The 20,080-nt window shown below is 32.0% G+C and overlaps 1 pseudogene; it reads left to right on the plus strand.

The window, feature by feature from the left end:
• Positions 1 to 17,696: 17,696 nt before the first annotated feature.
• Positions 17,697 to 19,479, plus strand: LOC148760777 (GDSL esterase/lipase At5g45670-like; annotated as a pseudogene).
• The last annotated feature ends 601 nt before the right edge of the window (positions 19,480 to 20,080 follow it).

Below are 20,080 nucleotides of genomic sequence, written 5' to 3' on the forward strand. Positions count from 1 at the left end.
ACTTAGTTTATGCTTTTAAAGACATCTCCATAAATTTGACCAATTGTTGAGTTTCCATCCGAAAAGGTTTCTTCTGAGCTCAACTCGTCAGCACTATCTTGTATTTATCCATATACCAAACTCGTTATGTCACGACCTGGAACTCCCCATCGAGCCCGTGACAACCGCCGCGAAACCTCGACAAACATTCTTCACCCCGAATGTCGATCGAAACCTCGCAAGGCTCTCGTATCAGCTTTCGCACTTCCCCGGTGAGCAATAGTTATCAAATAATCAAAATACGAAGGATTACAAATCATTTCCAAATCATAACATAACATATTGTGTTTTTTTTTTTTTGCTCACAGGGGCATTTTCGTCATTTTTATCGAAAACCTCGAAACTTGCTAAAAATGTAGTAGGTAAGCCGAAAATATATATTTAATGATTAAAAAAAATTAAGTATCTAAAACGTTCATTTGAAGTGAAAATTTGAACATTTGAATATGATAAAAATATTCAATAAAATAAACTATTTTCTTGTAAAATAATTTTCATAAAACTATCGGTACATAATTCTTATAGCGTAAAAGATAATTATATTCATATATACTATAAAGCAAATAACCAAAGCATAAAATTTCTTTTACAGTGACACGTGGGCCCATATCTATCCAAAATACATCGGAAGCTGGAAACCTACAGCTTTTACCGATTCGAGTCCAAATGAAGGTCCTTGTTCAAGTCAGCTAACTACGAAATTCCCTGAGCCTGAAATGTGAGGAAATGAGGGTGGTGAGATTATAAAATCCCAGTGAGTAAACAGATACCATCTAAACTATCTAAAGTCGAGTAAATGGAGACAATTAAAATAAATCATCATACTGTAATTTCATTACCATTCAACTCATTTCAACCAAATAAAATCAATCCATAAAAATCGAGTAATCAACTTGGCTTATGAATTTCTTAAAACTTTGGCTCGTGCCAAAACTCATACTCGGTGATACCTTACGCAGGGCATCTAACCGAGTCCGCCAAGGCTGTTAAAATTTTGTGTACATTTAAAATATATTTTTGTTTGAAAAAAATACAGCCGTTCCTTGGTGTTGGCTGAGTTCCCCTTCACGTGGTGGTTTGGCGTGAAGTGAACCCTAAGCTATACCCCAGGAGATACCCTACGCGCCTCTCCGTTCGAGGTAATAATATAATGGAGTTTACCGTGCCCCTCTAATAGGCTGGTCCACGGAACCCCCTCTGCAGTAAATAATTAATATATAATCCACCAATCAATAAAATTCATTCTAGCATGTCATGGCAATTTATCGCAACCTAGCCTCTCAAGGCTGAATACACAGTATAAATAATTATAACACCAAAATCAGTTTAGCCATTCATGCTCATTTATTGTCATAAGCCATTCAATTCAAAACCATAAATTTGCAACACAAACTAGCAGTCTCCAATTACTCTATTTTCAAAACCAATATTCGATTTTTCAGAAAATTTATAAAATCATTTTATAAAATCACAATTTCCCTTAAAACATAACAATTTACCATTTAAACCCATTTTTCATAAAATCACATAGTTGTATAAAACTACTCTAGATAATTAAGACGATAATAAGTTTACTCACTGTGTCTAGAATGCAGACTTTCGAAGCACTCTGTCTACTGGTCCTCGGATGCAATTTCCTTGCCTTTATTGGAGGACTCACCACCTTGACACAATACAAAATCGAGAATTTCACTAAGTTGGTACTAAATCAAAATTAAACTAATTTGGACTACCAATGCATGATATGGAATGCAAAAATGCACTGGTAACTATCTAAATCCGGTATTAGCCTAATTCGTCTTATCACCCGATTAAATTCCTAACGGGTTCGTTTAAACTCCAATTTAATTCTTTTCAGTTTCTATACCTCAATTGCACCCAAATTAACTTAATGTCCCTCAGTGTGATGCAAATTATCAGTCTCAACAGCAAATTACGAAAATACCCCTAGTGGGTAAAAATTCGTATTTTTGCTCCGAAAATTCCCATTATTTTTCTAGGCTCATAATTCATTATTCCTTAACCAATTCTCCTAGAATAAAATCAAACTCATCCTCACTCACTACATGGTAAATTCAGCCATTAATGGTTGGGGGAGAAAATAAATTCTTTTCTTGTTGTTTTGTTTCTAAATATGCTAAACTAACTAAAAACACTAACATAAATTAAAATAAAAAAAATCCAACAACTTTCTCTCTCCTAACCCATTTTTTCAGAATTGAATTCATCATGAAAACATGTAATTTAATCATGGAAAATAAAGAGAAATGCTTGGGAATAAGAAAACTCAAGCTTAATAGAAAAAAATCTCACCTTTTTCACTTAATTTTCTTGAAAATTCACACTTTTTCTTTGATTTTCTCTCTCTAGGGTTTTGTTTTTGTTTTCTCTCTCTTCTTGCTGGTTTGGCCGGCCATGGGGTGGAAGATGGGCTGATTTTATGCCTTTTAAAAAGGAAAATAATAAATTAATAAAGGTATGACACATGGCATCATGTCATTGGCCCGTTTTTAAAATTTTAAAATTTTAATCCTTTTTATTTCCACCACACAATTAGTCAATGGTCAAAATGAGGATAAATGAAGACCATGTGCTAGAAAATGTCCTGGTGGTGGAAAATTACAATTTTGCCCCTGGGGTGGTAAAATTACCATTTTACCCTTTTACTCCAAATTATACCGTAATTAAAATTTTTCACTTTTAAACCTCAATTCTTACTCCAATGAGTCAAATTATACTCCAATAAGTCAAATGGGGCCAAAAAAATCTTTTCTAAAATTCTCATTTTGTCCCCAAGTGGCAAATGACCATTTTGCCCCTAGATAGCGAAAATTTCGGTTTGACTCCAAATTGATCATCGAACTCCGAATCACCATATTAAACCATTCTGAGACTTTAAAATTCTTAATTTCATCGTAAATTCTCTATTTGATCTAGTCGAGGCTTAAATCAACTTTATTGTACCTCTAGGTACAATACCGACTTTTGTAAATTTTTCGGAACTCTCCTAGCATGCAAACATGCTATCCATCACATGTATGTCATGATAAATATTTTTATAGAGTCAAGCTTGTCATCTTCTCCCCCACTTGGATCAACCATATGATCTTTCTTCTTGATTGACTTCGACATCCGGCTAAATATTAATATTTTAATAATATTTTATTAATAAAATATTATTTTATTCTAAAAATTTTATCTTGTCTCCTTGGTACCCAAAATACCTTATTATGCCTCACTTGACTTCCAAATCGCCTTTTATCTCACAAATTCTCCTCTGATAAAATTATTATTATTTTCTCACTTGCGAAACATTTTATCCTAAACTACTCATTTCGTCTTTTATCACTTCTAAACATTTTAATTGACCTCAATATGCATTCGATCAATTTTATTTATCACCATATCAAAGTATGAGGTATTTCACGTTAAGCTTCCCTCTTCATTAATTGCTAAAGCAAACAGTTTGGGAGTTCATCTTTCAAAATCATATCCCCAAGCCACAAGTCTGTCCAAAAATAGATTGATTTGTCATTACCTACAATTAACCCCAAATTAAATGATACTTGCAAGAAAAATTTGTTAGTAGGTAATAAGGTTGGTATAATATTTTGCCAAGTTTTAGAGCATTTACGAGACACCGAGTGTTAAGAAGTAGGGCACAAGGGTCATATTTGTTTTTTGCTGCCACAATTTCTCTCTAAAGACTACTTGCTTGCTTCCCATATCTCTACAACCATTTATTTAATAATGCTTTATTTCTAACTTCAAGATCCACTAACCCAATTCCTCCCTCTTCTTTGTAGGAACAATTATCATCCCATGGAATATAATGAATTCCATCCTTTTGCTTGTTACCTACCCATAAGAACCTTCTTTTTTGTAGCTTGTTCAGTTCCTCCTTGACACCTCTAAGTATTTGAAATAAAGACATAAAAAAAATCAGCTAGCTATTAACAACCAATTTCATGTGTCACATGCCTTCATTTTGAAATTAATTAGCCTGCCATCCTTCAAGTTTTCCCTTCACACGCTCAAGCACTGAATTCCCAATTTTCAAATAATCTTGGCACGCATCTAAAGGTAAATCCAGGTTCATTGTAGGTAAAGAACCTACCTTGTAGTGAATTTTGTTCGTCCATGACTCTAAATCTTCTGATTCAACTCCAATTCCAATAAGGTTGCTTTTTTGAAAGTTTATCTTTAAGCCAGACACAATCTAGAAACACCTTAATATTCTATTCATATTCAATTAACTTTTTAAATTCGATGGACAAAATAATAGTGTCGACATAATATTATAAAATGGACAAATTCATACCTCTATTTCACATTAGAATACCAATGCAAATATTTTCTTAATTAGCCTTCCTCATGAAACAACATAGAACCTCTTTAACCAAATTGAATAAGAACGGAGGCAATGGGCATCCTTGGCGAAGGCCTTTGTGAAGCTTAATTGGTTTTGTTGGAACACCATTCACAAGTATAAACATTGAAGCAGTTGTCACATACTCCATAACCCATATCCTCCATTTTTTTACCAAAACCCATCTTAGCCATTGTTAAATCAAGAAAATCCTAATACACACTATTATAAGCTTTTTCAAAATCCACTTGAAACATAAGGCCCCCATTCTTTCTTTTCTTCATCAAGTCAACCAATTCTTTGGCCATCAAACTTGCATCTAGCAATTGTATCCCTTGTACAAAAACAAACTGTTGTTCCTTAATCACATCCCCAATTACCTTCTTAATTCTATTTACTAGGACTCTTGGAACCATTTTATATACATTTTCTACCAAGCTAATGGGTTTGTACTCACCAATGGAATTAGTATTTGTAACTTTTGGATTAAGGTTATGAATCTTTCATTCACCCTATGTCCTAGCTTATCATTCTTATAAAAATCATTAATAAAATTCATCACATCACCTTTTCCTATTGACCACTAAGCTTTAAAAAAGTTCAAGTTAAAACCATCCAAACTTGGTGCTTTATTCCAATCACAATCTTTGATGACACCCCACACTTTATTCTCTGTAAAAGAAGCTCCAACTCCTTCATAGATGCCTCATTTATTCTTCTTAACTCACATTTCAAATCTGCTAGCTAGAAGGTCTTTTTATTCGAATATAACATGCAGAAATGCCTTACCACCTATTTCTTTATTTGTGTTGGATCATCTATTACCCTATTATTCACCATGATGCTCATCATTCTATTCACACGCTTTCTTATCAAGGCCATTGCACTAAAATACTTGATATTTCCATCACTTTCAATAACCCCCCTAGTCTTTGATTGTTGTTTCCACTTTCACTCTTCTATTTTATAAAAATCCCATAGATTAATGTTGGCTCCATTAGTTTTTGATGATAATAAAACATTCTCATTCATTTGTGTCTAATATTTCTACTTGGGTGTGCAGGATAAGAATTATATGCTAATGATAAATAAATTATTCAATGGGACATATTAAAAAGGCATATGAATAAAAAGCCACAACTAATCAACAAAACAGAAGCTCCTTAGTTGAATAATGAAGGGTTAGTCAGCTAAAATTCAAATCAAAAGTTGGCGGGCTCAAGAATATTGAAAAACAGAAAAGACTTAGTCGACCAAGAAGTGGGTTAGTCGACTAAGAAGCTACTGCTAGAAATCTAAACTTCAAAACAAAACCGACATAGTCGACCAAGAAGTAAGTTAGTTGACTAAGTACTCACTGCCAAAAAATTGAAAACAGAAAACAAAGACAACTTAGTCGACTAAGAATATTCTGCTAAAAAATTTAAATTGTGCACTATAAGACAGATTAACGGCCAGAACTGCTACCAAATTATTTTTAACAGTCAAAAACTGTCTAACCCACATCAAAGCTGATTTTTCAAGTGTAAAAAGGACTTCAAACGGCTAGAAAAGAAAATTGAAGGCTTCTAAGTCCAAAAGAGCTAGAAAAACCAACAAATACTCTCTGCTCATTTACTGCACTCAACTTGTCACGACCCGAAACTCCCCATCGGGCTCATGACAACCGTCGCGACGTCCCGATAGGCACTCATTACCCGAAATGCCGATTGGAACCCCGCAAGGCTTAGCATTAGCTTCCGCATCTCCTCGGTGAGCGACAGTTATTAAATCTCGCATTTCAAGAAATCATAAGTCGTTTCCAAATCAAAACAATATAATATTATTTTTTGGCTCACAGTGGCATTTTTGTCATCTTTCTTCAAAAAATACCAAAATTCGCCAAAAACATGGTGTGTGGGTGAAAAACACATGCTTCGTAATTAAAAGTAAATTTAGTTGTCTAAAGTAATTATTTGAAATAAAATTATAATTGTTTGAATAAAATAATAATATTTAATAAAATATTCTATTTTCTATAAAAAAAATAATATTTATAGAGAAATCTGTAATTTAATTTATGTAGTGTAAAAGTTAAATATATTCATACGTACTTTAAAGCAAATAACTGAAGTATAAAATTTTTTTTACAGTAACACGTAGGCTCCCAACTAACCAATAAGGTGCGAGTCTGTAAACCTACAATTTTGTTGATGCAAGGCTAACTGAAGTCCTTGATACAATCGGTTATCTACCAACTATCCTGAGCCTGAAATGTGGGGAAGTGAGGGTGGTGAGATTATAAAATCCCAATGAGTAAACAATTACCATCAAAAGCATCTAAAGCCGAGTATATGGAGACAATATAAAAATGTTATATCTCAATAATGTTCATAACACAAATTTCGTTTCAATCTATACCAAACAATTTCTTTTCATCAAAATTTCTCGACTTATGAATTTCTTAAACTTGGCCCCTGCCAATATCATTCTCGCAGGTACCCTCGTCAAGGTATCTCACTGAGACCGCAAAGGCTGTTAAATGACCCATACCCATAAACATGTTTTCACATCTGACACACAGCCGTTCCTTGACGTTGGCTGAGTCTCACTCTCACGTGGTGGCCCGAACGTGAGGTGCACTCAAATCTTACATCAGGAGATACTTCATCCAACATCTCCCCCTGGAGGTAATTATATAATTGGGTTACTGTACCCCTCTCATAGGCAGTCCACGAAAACCCCCACCACTGCAGTGATTGTTTAATATATCACTAGACCCATAAAATTTTCAGTATCATAATATGGTGAATAAAATTTAATCCAGTGTACCGAGACCAATCCAAAACTGTTCATATATTTCATGCTAACCCCAAAAATTTAGCCATCATGCTACCATAGTGTCATAAGCCCCAATTTCAATAACATATAAAATCATAAATTTCAATACAGTCTCCATATACTTAATTTTCCCAAAACAATATTTGATTTCAAAACCAGTATAAATCTCATTTTTATTAAAAAATATTTTAATTGGAAAACATAATATTTTATAATTTAAACTCACCATTCAATAAAAGCATCAAACAAGTATAATTACTCTAGATATTTAAGACGATAAATTGTCCACTCATTGTATTAGGAGTATAAACACTCCCATTTTCAGTCCGCGGGTACAGTCTTTTACCCGTATCCAATGGCTCACCGCCTAGTCATAATCCATTACACATATTCCAATTAAATTGTGTCTAACAGTCATAAGCTATTTCAGGCTCGATGTATATGCATGATATGATATGCAACTTATCCGACTACCGCTTAAATGCGGTGCTGACCTAATTCAGCCTATTATTCGATTAAATCGATATACGCGTCCATTTAAACTCCAAATTAATTTTTTTCAGTTTCTATACCTCAATTGCACCCAAATTGACTTAATGTCCCTCAGTGTGGTGCAATTTATCAGTCTCGATAGCAAATTACGAAAATACCCCTAGTGGGTAAAAATTCATATTTTTGCTTCGAAAATTCCCATTATTTTTCTAGGCCCATAATTCATCATTATTCATCATAATTTCTCAAATAAAAATCAAGATCAGCAGCCAATATTCTCCTAGAAAATTCAGCATAATGGGTTTCAATGGGAGAAAATTATTTCTCTAGCTTATTTTTGCTATATTTTAATATAACCTAACTAAATAACTTAATTCAATTAAAATCAACCAAAACTCAAGCTCAAAACTCATCCATGGAGGTTTGGCCAGCATGGGTGTCCATACCCACTTTCTAAGTTTGCATGAAAATGAGAAAAAAAATGCATGGGTAGTGAAAATCACAAGGAAAATCAATGAAATTTACCTTTTTAATGCTTGATTTCTTGATTTCTCTTGATTTTCCCCAAAATTTTCAGCTAGGGTTCTTATTTCTTTTCCCTCTTTTCTCTCCTGGTTTGGACAGCTTGAAGAAGATGAGAATTCTGAAAATTTTGGCCTTTTTAAAGGCTAAATAATATAATATTATTTTATTTATTTTTTTTGTTTTATTAATTTCTTAAATTCTAGCCATCCATTTGTTTCCAATTTTTCACCATACACTTGTCCCACATATCCATAGCTTAGATAAAATTCTCAGACTTATCCAAAGTTTTGGTGGAGTAATTTTTGAAATTTACACTTTAGCCCCGTAAAAGTAAAAAATTACATTTTTACCCCAAAAACTGAAAAATTGCTCATAGACATATTTTTCATCCCTTATACTCATACCATTCTCCAATTTTTCAAATGTGATCTAAATTCTCTCAAAATCTCAAATTTTGTCCGCGGGTGAAAAAATTACGATTATGCCCTTACACTCCAAAAATCACAGGAATTAAACTTTTTCACTGCCAAACCCTCAAATTATACTCCAATACTCAAATCATATTCCAATAAGTTAAATGGGGCCAAAAAATCTTTTTTAAAAATTTCCATTTTGTCCCCAAGTGGCAAATGACCATTTTACCCCTAGATAGTGAAAATTTCGGTTTGACTCCGAATTGATCCTCGAACTCCAAATTACCATTTTGAGTCATCCCTGAACTGTGAAACTCTTAATTTCACCTTAAAATTCCTATTTGAACTAGTTCGAGACTTAATCGAATTAATAGTACCATTATGAGCAATATCGTCTTTTAACGATTTTCTCAAACTTCCTAAATATGTAACCATTCTATTGAACATGTAAATGACGTCGTAATTATTTTATAGAATAAGGTTTGACACAACTCCTATTTTTGTAATTGTGATCTGCACTTCACTTTGTACCACTTAGATCAACATTGTGATCATAGGTATACTTTTATCATTTATCTTCTTGTATTCTTAGAGTGAGCAGGTCACTCTAAGGGATTGATTCAAGCTAAGATTGCTTGATTGAGTATAGGTTCTAACTTGGCCTTGAAAAGTTAAGTGTTGGGTTTTAGTTGATCCCGGTAAAAACTATTGTGAAAGGTTTTAGCTAAGCCTAGTAAAAGCCGTTGTAAATGCTTGGTGAAAGCTTGTGAATTTCACCGTTCTTAATGGATTGATTGGAAAATCCTTAGTTGAACAATCAAGGTAGTGGATATAGGTCTGGACCGAACCACTCTAAATTTTGCTGTGTTGTCTACTCTATTTTTATTTTTTATTTTCATTCCTTCTTTTATCTTGCATTTGTTTTCACTTAGAGCCAATTTTGATAAAGCCTAATTGTGCTATTCACCCCCTCTAGCACATTTACTTGGGACCAACAATTAGAACATTTTTACATAACACTATCCCTGTTATCAAAATATATTGCCATGGCTTGCCATTTCATGTTCAACACATGCAGTTCACTCTCCAAATCTTCTATCTACGATGCATTTGCCCATACTTTTGTGTATGCCAATGTTTGATAATTGGTCAAAGGCTTTTAAGACTCCACCACACCATAGGGCCTCTTTTATTCCCCACTTTAGTTGTCTCCCGTCCATCTTTGATAACCTTTTGGAATGAATTATCTTCTAACCAAAAGTTGAACACCTTAAAAGGTTTAGGACTCCAATTAAACTCCATCCTTTCAAAATGACCAGATTATGATCCGAAAGTGAGCAAGGCAAACATTTTTGCACCATGTTTGAATAGCCGTCCAACCAATCTGCCTCAATAAAGAATCTGTCTAACCTATAAAAGATAGTTTCTTCCTTCCTATTGCACCATGTGAATTTTCCTCCAACCATTAGTAAATCTATCAACACCATTGCCACTTCTTGGAACTTGCAATGGTCGCTCACTATATTGGGAAGTTCTGCCCTCATTCTCATCAAAAGCTTTCTTAACCATCAGCCTTCTTCCTACCACAAACATACCATTACCATGCTGAATTGCTAACCTCATTTCTTCCTCCTTCCTAAATCTTTCGATTATCCACAAATACTAAATACGGTTATTTTTTCCATCAACCTAACTCTAATTGTCCACGAACCCTTGTGCACTGAAACCATTCCTATCTATAGTCCGTAGCCACTCCCTTTCTTCCATGCCTACTTGCAAAAAACATTCCATTTCTCTCTGTAAACCTTTCTCTCTTGAAGGCTACAATAAAGATCATGAAAAGAAATTTAAAAGAAACACAGCAACAATGGGTATAAAAAGACCCATTCATCAACAACCAAAAGGATCGAGCAATCAATAAGAAAAAATCGCAAGAAAAAAGAAAAAAATCAACAAAAGAAAATGGGATTTTTGGATTTTTAAGATTTTTGGGTGACTTTAATTTTTCTTAGATCCGGGGAAATCTAAGTTTTCTCTTTTAGAGAAAATGATTCCATTGGAGGCAACAGGATGTTGAAATAAGGAAACAAGGTTCTTATGTGATGGGTATTAAAACCCAATAAGGTAAGTATTTTATTTTTAGGTTATTTTAATTTTCTATTTTCCTATACTTTTATATTTATTTATTTAAAGTTATTTAATTATAAATTAATTCTTAATAGGTCTTATTTCTTTATTATCATCATTCTTTTTAGTTATCTTATTATAAACCAATTTTTATTTATTTAGTTTTTTTATTTGTTAGTTTAATTTACGCACATATTTATACAATAAGAAAGTAAAAAAAGAAAAGGGAATAGAGTCATAATATTCTTGCGTTTGTGTCATGAAAATTTAACTTAATTTAAAAAATTTATGAAAATCTACCAATGATGAAATCTCAAGAATGCTATAAGAGATAAGTTCTTAGGAATTTCTAAGTGAGGAAATCTTCCAAAATTATGCCATAAGAGTTGGAGATTTTGACAAATTTTCAATATCAAAGAATTCTTATTTGTTTCAAAGAAAAATAAAATAAAATAAACTTACAAAGACAATGAAAATAAGAAAATAGAAGATAGGTAAAGGAAATAAAATTGAATATGGAACTAAAATAAATTTAGTAAGGCTAAAAAATAGCACATGATTAATTAGGTACAAATTTAAATGGGTGTTGTGAGAGTGTTAATACCTTCCTCATATGTAACTGAACTCCCGAACTTAGTGTGTTTCGTAGATCAGAACCTATCATTTTTAATAAACCTAAGTTAAGCCTAGGATTTCATTAGAAAAAATAGATTCTCCTGTCAAATGCCAAGTGTGCTTTACAAAACTCTCAAGTTGTTCATTGGTAGGAAAGGCTATTTCAAAGCGAAAGGCTTTTTAGATATTGAGTCTGCAATTTGTGCTTTTGGCACAAAAATGATGTAGTTTTGTGCTTTTGGCAATTTTATTCTTCACCTTCTATACATCTCTCCCTTTATGACTTATTTTTGGTATTTCTTATGTAGAGTATTTCTTTCATTTCCGATCATCAATTCCATTCCTCTTTAGCATCTACAGTATAAATTTGGAATAGTATAACAAAATGACTTAATGCACGAATTATTTTAACTATATGCAGCATATATATAATCCCATAACTCTCAAATTGCTTCTTTTCGTTCTTTCGCCCTGAAATAATTGGGGGGCTATCAGTCCGGTTCTCTTTACTACCATGTTTTGTTTTATTGATCTTTGTTTTGTATTTGGAAGAGGCGAGGCAAAAGACCAAAAAAAAAAAAAAATCCTCGTTTTGTTTTATGTGTTACTATTTTATTTTTGGTATTTTTTATGTGGTCTATTTGTTTCATTTGCAATCATCAATTTCATTCCTCTTTAGCATTTGCATTATAAATTTGAAATATTATAACTAAATGACTTTAATGCATGAATCATTTAAATTATATGAACATGTTTTTTACTTAATTGTTTATGTAAATATTGAATTGGTTATGATTATACGATCTAATCACTTATTCTACTTACTTTCATGCTTTGAAGGTTCAATTATTTTAAGGTTTATGTTCTTAGGTTCTTGGTTGTTTTTAATTCTCAATCTGATAATACTTTAGCTTATGCTCTTGTTACAGTGATTAGTATTTTTTTATCAACTGATGGTTGTGAACCCAATATTAATTTGTTTTATAGTTTTCTTTTAATTTACTTAGAATATGACCTCATGCATTGCACACGAACCTCTTTGCACCTCTCTTTTTCTCTCTTTGCTTCAACATCTTTTCTCTTTCTCTTTCTACCTTGAAATAGAGGAAGTAGAATTACCAGAGAAGATGTGGATATCTCTCCATCTCTCTCTTTCTCCGAGACTAAGCTTTTGTTATTGTGTTTCACAAAAATTTTACCTTCTGTTCTAAAAGAAAGAGAAAAATTGAGACCAGTTCCATTTGTTTTTGCTCTCATTTTTTTTCTGTGTTAGAAAAGACCTAAAAAAAAGAACAAAGTCTAACCTTTTTGTGGGTACTTGTTGTAAATTCTTCTTCTTCTATTTTTTCTTCAGATCTAATTTTGTTTTGATTACCTGTATTCATTTGTAAGGTGCCTTAATCCTTTTTAACTGAATCATATAATATCTCATTTATATATTACTTATTGTCATCTTTAACATTTTTTGACTTTCACAAAATCTAACAAAAAACCTTTAATTTTATCATAAAAATATTAAAACATTTAAATTTTTACAAAAAAAAACTATATCAAAAGTTTTAAAGTCAAAAAATTGAAAATAATTTTAAATATAAAAAAATCTAGAGTACATATTTATTTGTTTTGGCTGTATGTCATGTATTTAATGACAGGCCATGATCATAGGGCACATGGAGATATTTTATTAGATTTTGTTGGGGGTCGGTGTTAACTGTCAGGTAGCTCCAATGTTTGCATCTTCCAAGCTTGCATCTTTCAAACTTTGTCTCAACTACTAGTATTCCTCCAACATGGGTACTTGCAGCCTTTGTCTATACCCACTTTCTTTTCTAACATATAACATAACAATATATGCACACAATAAGTAATTATTAGACATGCATATAAAAATTATAAATGTTTTCATAAGAAAGTTTATCTATGACACTTAATTATACGATTATATAATAATAAGAATATGTAGATAGTGTTTCTTAATTTCTTGATAAAGTAATAGGTTAATTAGAGTATGTATAAATTTTTTGCAAAATAAAAGTGTCTATCTTGTTTTTTTTTTTTTTTATTATTGAAAGTGAATTTTATATACTTTAACTCAAAGAAAATAATGGAACAATTACAAAATAATGAATTTTAAAAAAAATAAAAAGAAGATTAAAAAAAGTTTTTAAAAAATGTAATTAATTAGAATCTTAACTATAACAAAAATTCCCATACATCACATGGGTTGAGAGCTACTTATTAATTAAAGTCAATATAAATTGATTCTTTGAAAAATTTATATTATATGCAAGTATAATTAGGTTTCCAACTTAATATGAAAATAGAAATGGTTAATTAAGTTATAGCTAAATTGATTTTTTAAAAGAATAATTAATCTTGTTTTTTTTCCACTCAGATTATAATCTGAGTAAAAGTAGCAAAGAATAATAAATTTAGATGCAAAAATAATGTAATTGCATAACTAAATGTTTTCATGAGTTAAAATATTTTAAATATTAAATATTTTGAATATTGACGTAAAGGCAGACGAAATTAATTCGCATATGATTAACTTGAAAATAATATTAAATTTTATTTTATTCATATAAAATTGTTTAGAAGAGGGAGATATTGGAATCTTAAATTTCGATAATCAAAGGGGAATAAAGCAAATAAAGAAAAAGAAAAATATTTGTTGGGATCCATGCTTTATGCTTACGTAAATTCACAATTTGGATAGGAAAAATTGAAAATTATTGGCTTTGGAGAGCAAGTAGGGGGAACATGCAATTAGACGTGGAAAAGTAGTGGCGGACCAAAGGAAGTATTGCATGTAAAAGGAGAATGATGAACAAATCATTTCTTGTACAAAAATCTTATTATGAAGCATGGATGCCACCTTCTCTATCTTTGGACCGGAGATTTTTAGTTTATTCTTTTACAAATTTAAATAAGCATAATACTTGAAAAACTTTAAATGAATTTTTATTTTTTTTATTATATTTAATCAAGTTATTATATTTTTATTTTGAGTCAAATAAACTTTTGACTAATAGTTGACTAGTTGTCATGAATCAAAATATTACATGTTATTTTTATGTTAACTTAGCATTTACGTGATATTAACGTAGAGGTGAAAATATTAAATAATCATGTCATTGTGTTACATTAGTATATTATGTTATCATCTATTATAACATGTCAACGTGTCACGTCAAAACCATATGACATATAATGACAAATGATATTTTGAATAACAAAATTTAATCAATTATTAGTAATAAGAGTTTATTTGTTCAAAATAAAAGCATAAAAACTTAACAAGTGACTTCATTTGAATTTCATGACTAATTCAAAGATTTTTCAGATATTATGTTATTTAAATATTACTTTTTTTTTCTCTCCTTTATTTTTCCATTTTTATAAAATATATAGTTAGGTGAAATTAAGATTTCTACACCAATTAAACATCAATATGGTTGGCTTTGGTTGTCAAGGAATGAAAAGGTGGAACACAATTTAAGAGATGGTTTCCATCCTTATTGAAGAGGTACTAGAATACTAATTTTTCCAATTGCACTTTCTGGAAATTTCATTTGGTTTCAACAATGACTTGTCCTTAATCACTCAGCAAAATAATTGTAGAAGTTGTCAAGGAGGGCCCTCTATTAGTTCCTTTGCTCCATCATGGGCTTTTTCACAAAGTTTCTTCATTAAGGTAGACGCCTGACCTTTCGACCCCACTGCCGATGAATGCACAGCTGAGGAGGGAGGAAATCCTAATTAATCCATCAGTTTCAAAACAAAGAGATTGGTAGAGAAAAATTAGTACTAGCTTTTTTGTTCTCGGCTTAAATCAGAGCTAGCACTTCAAAAGAAAATGGTTTTGCACCGTATTATTGTGTCTGGACTAGACCCCCTACTAACTGAAATTTAGGATCATCAGTAACACAAAATTAATTAATGAAATTACGTGGATAATTAATTATATATTTGATTGATTTGTTGCAAAAACAGTATCTTTTAAAGTGGTCCTAACATTTCAAGGTTCTGGTGGTGGTGATCGAAGAGTTTTAGCAGCAGCGGGATATGGCAAATGTCCAGATATGTTGAATTTGTTTTTAGCTTTTTGGGTTCAAATTGTTGAAGAATTAAGCTAGGAGGTAAATTCTTGCAGGGTAAAGTTCCATATGTCTCTGCAAATGGCATTCACCAACTCCATATATGTATATATATCTTAGCAATTTCCCATGTGCTTTATTGTATAGCCACCCTGGCTTTAGGCAGAGCTAAGGTTTTATTCTCTCCCTGTCTATCTTGATATCTCTCTTCCAAGGCTGCTCCCTTGTCTCTGTTTGATTGAAATGATGGTGGGATTGTAGATGAGAAAATGGAAACTAAGATAGCCGACTATGAGTTCTCACATGGTAAGTTTATCATGTTAAGGCTAATGGCTAATACTAATGAAAATATAAGGCCATGAAAATAGCTATCAACTTGAACACTTTCTTCTTCATCTTATTGATTATGATCAAAGCAAAGTATTTGGGTCCATCCTACAGACCCTAACAAGTTTAGATTTGCAACTTTTGGTCGAAGCCACTTAAGTTTTTGGAGCCGCATAGGAGTTCCACTGTGGGTAGTAAGTGCAAATGAACTCCATTGATTCTCTATTTCCCTTGAGGCTTCAAGCAGAGCATCCTTCACCATGATTTTTCTATCTATTAGATTGTTTAAATTATGTCTAAATCATCATCTCTTATTGTTTCTTTATTTTCCGTTTCATGAAAAAGATAAAATGAGTATAATGGAGTGACTTCATTAACGGAAAAAGAAACGGTATCTTAACCACAGGATTTATGAAACCTACTAAGTTGATTATTTTGAAATTTATCAAACTTAAACTGAATTAAAACAAAATTTTAGGAATTTAAATGAATTTTATTCAAAATAAAAATAAGGAATTCTGTTGTACTGGGATAGAAATTATTTATTACTCTATATATTAAATTGAACCAGGGAATTAATTACTCAAACTAAGTCAATTTGAAGAATGGGTGCCCTCAGCCATACGTATCTTCCCCTTTGTCTCAGACAAAAAGGACTCTCATAGCCTCCTAACTAAACAGTGCATAAAAGTCTTTTACTAAAAGAGTACGGTTTGAGTTTAATGTATAAGTTAATGAAATTAATTCATTTTCATATATATATATATATATATATATATTCAATTTCCACCAAAGTCAAATGAATCCATTAATTACTTTTCTTTCAATTGCTTTATGTAAACGATGGTCTAATGGATATAATGAAAAGGAATGAATGAAAAAGGTTTTTAATGGCCAGACGGTAGGGAGCCAATTCTTCTTGGTTTTTAGCTCAATTTAAGACTGAGAAACTACCCATCGTTTTGTAATTGTAAGGTTTATGATGAAGCACAGGTCCGTTGTTATATACCAAATGAAGTCTTTATATAGAGATTTTAGTTGGCATAAGGCTTCTAGTGCTAATAAAATTTATTTTTTTTTAAAAAAATCAAACTCAATTAATGGAAATCGACTTGAAATCGTAATAAATCTGAGTTAAATTAATTTCATAGTTTATTAGTTAGTGTTCCAAATATGAAATGTATTCATAAAAATAATTTTACACAGTCTATACCAAACAACCAAACACACTGTAAACAAGATCGACTTTCTTTATTATCTTATTATATATATATATATATATATATATATATATATATATTTGATCATTATTCAAACCAGTGAGAATTACAATTTATGATTGAATGAAACAGTAATTATGGATATATTACAAAAAAAAAAAAAAGACAATTACAATCTTGTAAGTCTGAGACAAAACAAACAAGTAAAAGGGGTGAACTTGGAAGCAGCCACCTAGCATCTGTCTCTGATCATCACTTAATTTATAGTTACTAGAATGTGGCCCCGTCATATTGGGATAAATTATTTTTCTTTAAATTTTAGTAAATTCGCTCATTGGTAAAAGATATTTTAATTTAACTCACTTATGGACCGTTAGTTTTTTCTTTTGCAAATTCTGATACAAATTTAAAAATCTTAACTTGAAAACGTGTCTTTTTTCAAGCTGGCGCGTGGCAAAATGTGATGCTTCCATTTGAAAACGTGACCTTTCTTTAGACTAACACGTGACAAAAAGCGGGCTGGATGTCCTCCCCACATATCCAACCTACCGCGGGACTGACCTACAAATATGTTTTTATAACTAAAACTCCTTCGTGATTTCCCAATTAAAATATCTTATCCTTTTTAATTTTTCTCCCTTGTTTCCTTTCCTCCGTGGCATCTAAGCTTAAGCTATTTTGGCTGCTGCTTATTTCATTTTTGCTACTCTCAAATTGCTTGCACAACGGGGCAAATGCAGGACCTCAAGTGCCCTGCTACTTCATCTTCGGGGACTCTTTATCCGATAACGGGAACAATAATAACCTTAAAACGTTGGCCAAAGTAAACTATCGGCCGTACGGGATTGACTTCCCAGAAGGACCAACATGAAGGTTTAGCAATGGCCGGAACGTGCAGGATGTTATTGGTTTGCCTTCTCTTCCACCACGCATTCACAGTTTCTGTGTTTTTGAGGCTGTATTATTATATTCTGTCAACTATAGTAGAATTGACATTTTGACCAATCTTTTGATTGTGCTTGTTAATTTATACATGGCAGTTGAACTTCTGTGTTTCCAAAATTATATGCCTCCATTCGCCAGAGCAAAAGGGGGAAGCATTCTCAAAGGTGTCAATTATGCGTCTGGTTCCACAGGCATTCGCGACGAAAGTGGATCTCAACTGGTATATATATTTCAAAAGCATTCATCGTTGGCACAATGTGTTTTTATTTTTATCTTTGACTTTGACCAAAAAAGAAAGGAAAAGCTTCTTTATAAAGAAAGGTCAAACTCAATGATTAAATTCGCAGTTGCATCTCAATAATTTATTCAGAAACTTATAGTTAACATGTCAACTGATATTAAACTAAATCTTTTCAGTTATTTGGCTTCATATTACATCATATACACACAAGAATAACACTATAGAGTATTTTGATTTAATGGTCTAAGATAGTACATAGCCACCGACTTCTCCTCTCTTTTGCAGGGAGTTCGAATACCCTTGAAGGAGCAGGTAAAAAACCACCAAATTATAAGCTCAAGAGTTAATCGGATATTGAGGAATGATACATCTACAAGGAAGCTTCTAAATCAATGCATTTATTCCATTCGAATTGGTACAAGTTAATGACTACATTAACAATTATTTCTTGCTGGAGGTCTACAACACAAGCCGCCAATACACTCCACAGCAATACGCTGCGGCGCTCGTTGAACAATATTCACAGCAAATAAAGGTTCTTTTATATATGAATAATTAATTATAAATTATCATATATATATATATATATATATATATATTGTGATTGGAAAACTTACCAAGGAGTTTTCTTATTTCTTCCTGCTAGGTTTTGTACCGCCTTGGAGCAAGGAAGTTTGCCCTGTATGGACTGGGGCTATTAGGCTGCACTCCAATTGCAATATCAGTGTACGGAACCAATGGCGCTCGCTGCGTAGACAAAATAAAACATTGCTGTAACTCTTTCAATGAGAGACTGATGCCGCTTGTCAAGGAACCTAATACAAATCTAACTGATGCCAAATTTACCTATCTTTATCCTTATCCATCTCCGTAAGTTGTTTTATCATTCGGTAAATAGCCTTACCTTACCTCCTCCTTTTTGCCTTTTTATTGAATGGAAAACTTTAAAGTCTATTTTGTTTTTGGGGTCATGTTTCACAGTGACGAATGGTACATGCTGCAAAGTTGGGGGTAGTGGTGGAGAGCTTTGTATACGTAATTCAAAGCCATGCAGTGATCGAAGCCGGTACGTGTTTTGGGACGCAATCCATCCTAGTGATGCTTGGAATGAGCTCGTAGCCAAAATTGCTTACCGAACCAACTCTACTAAGGGAGCTCATCCATGTAACATTCAAACGCTAGCAAAACTCAAGTAGCTCAAATTTCCAGGAGGTTTTACGTGTAGAAGAAAAAGAATAAAAACTGTCAAAGGTACTTTTTACTTTGTTTACTCCATAGCAAAAACCAAGTACTAATAAAAGAAACAAATGAAGTCCTTTAGTAATAAAAAATAAATGATGTTTGCTTCTGTAAATAGCCATCAGCTTCAGGCCTAACCGCAGAGCACAGTTGTCACAAGTGGTACCAACTTGATCTTATAAACACACGTACGCATGCACACACACATATATATATATAACAAAAATATAATATAAAAATTATTATTTATAATCAAGTTTAGGTAGTGAGTACCCTAAGATCATTAGCTAAACCTATATGCATTGGTGGAATCAGGATTTCCAGTTTGAGGGAGTAAAAATAGAAAATTTAATATTTGAAGGGATAAAATTATAAAAATTTTTTAAAAAATAAGGGTAAAATTATAAAATTTTAAAACAAAACAAAGACAAAATTATAAATTTTTGAAACTTGGCAAGGCAAAAACAAAAAATTTAATATTTGAAGGGATGAAATTATAAATTTTTTTAAAAAATAAGAGTAAAATTATAAAATTTTAAAACAAAACAAAGACAAAATTATAAATTTTTGAAACTTTAGGGGTCTGGGGCCCCTAGTAGAGCTCCTTC

The sequence above is a fragment of the Theobroma cacao genome, chromosome 9 (genome assembly GCF_053813885.1).
Source record: "Theobroma cacao isolate CCN51 chromosome 9, ASM5381388v1, whole genome shotgun sequence".
Taxonomy (NCBI): domain Eukaryota; kingdom Viridiplantae; phylum Streptophyta; class Magnoliopsida; order Malvales; family Malvaceae; genus Theobroma; species Theobroma cacao.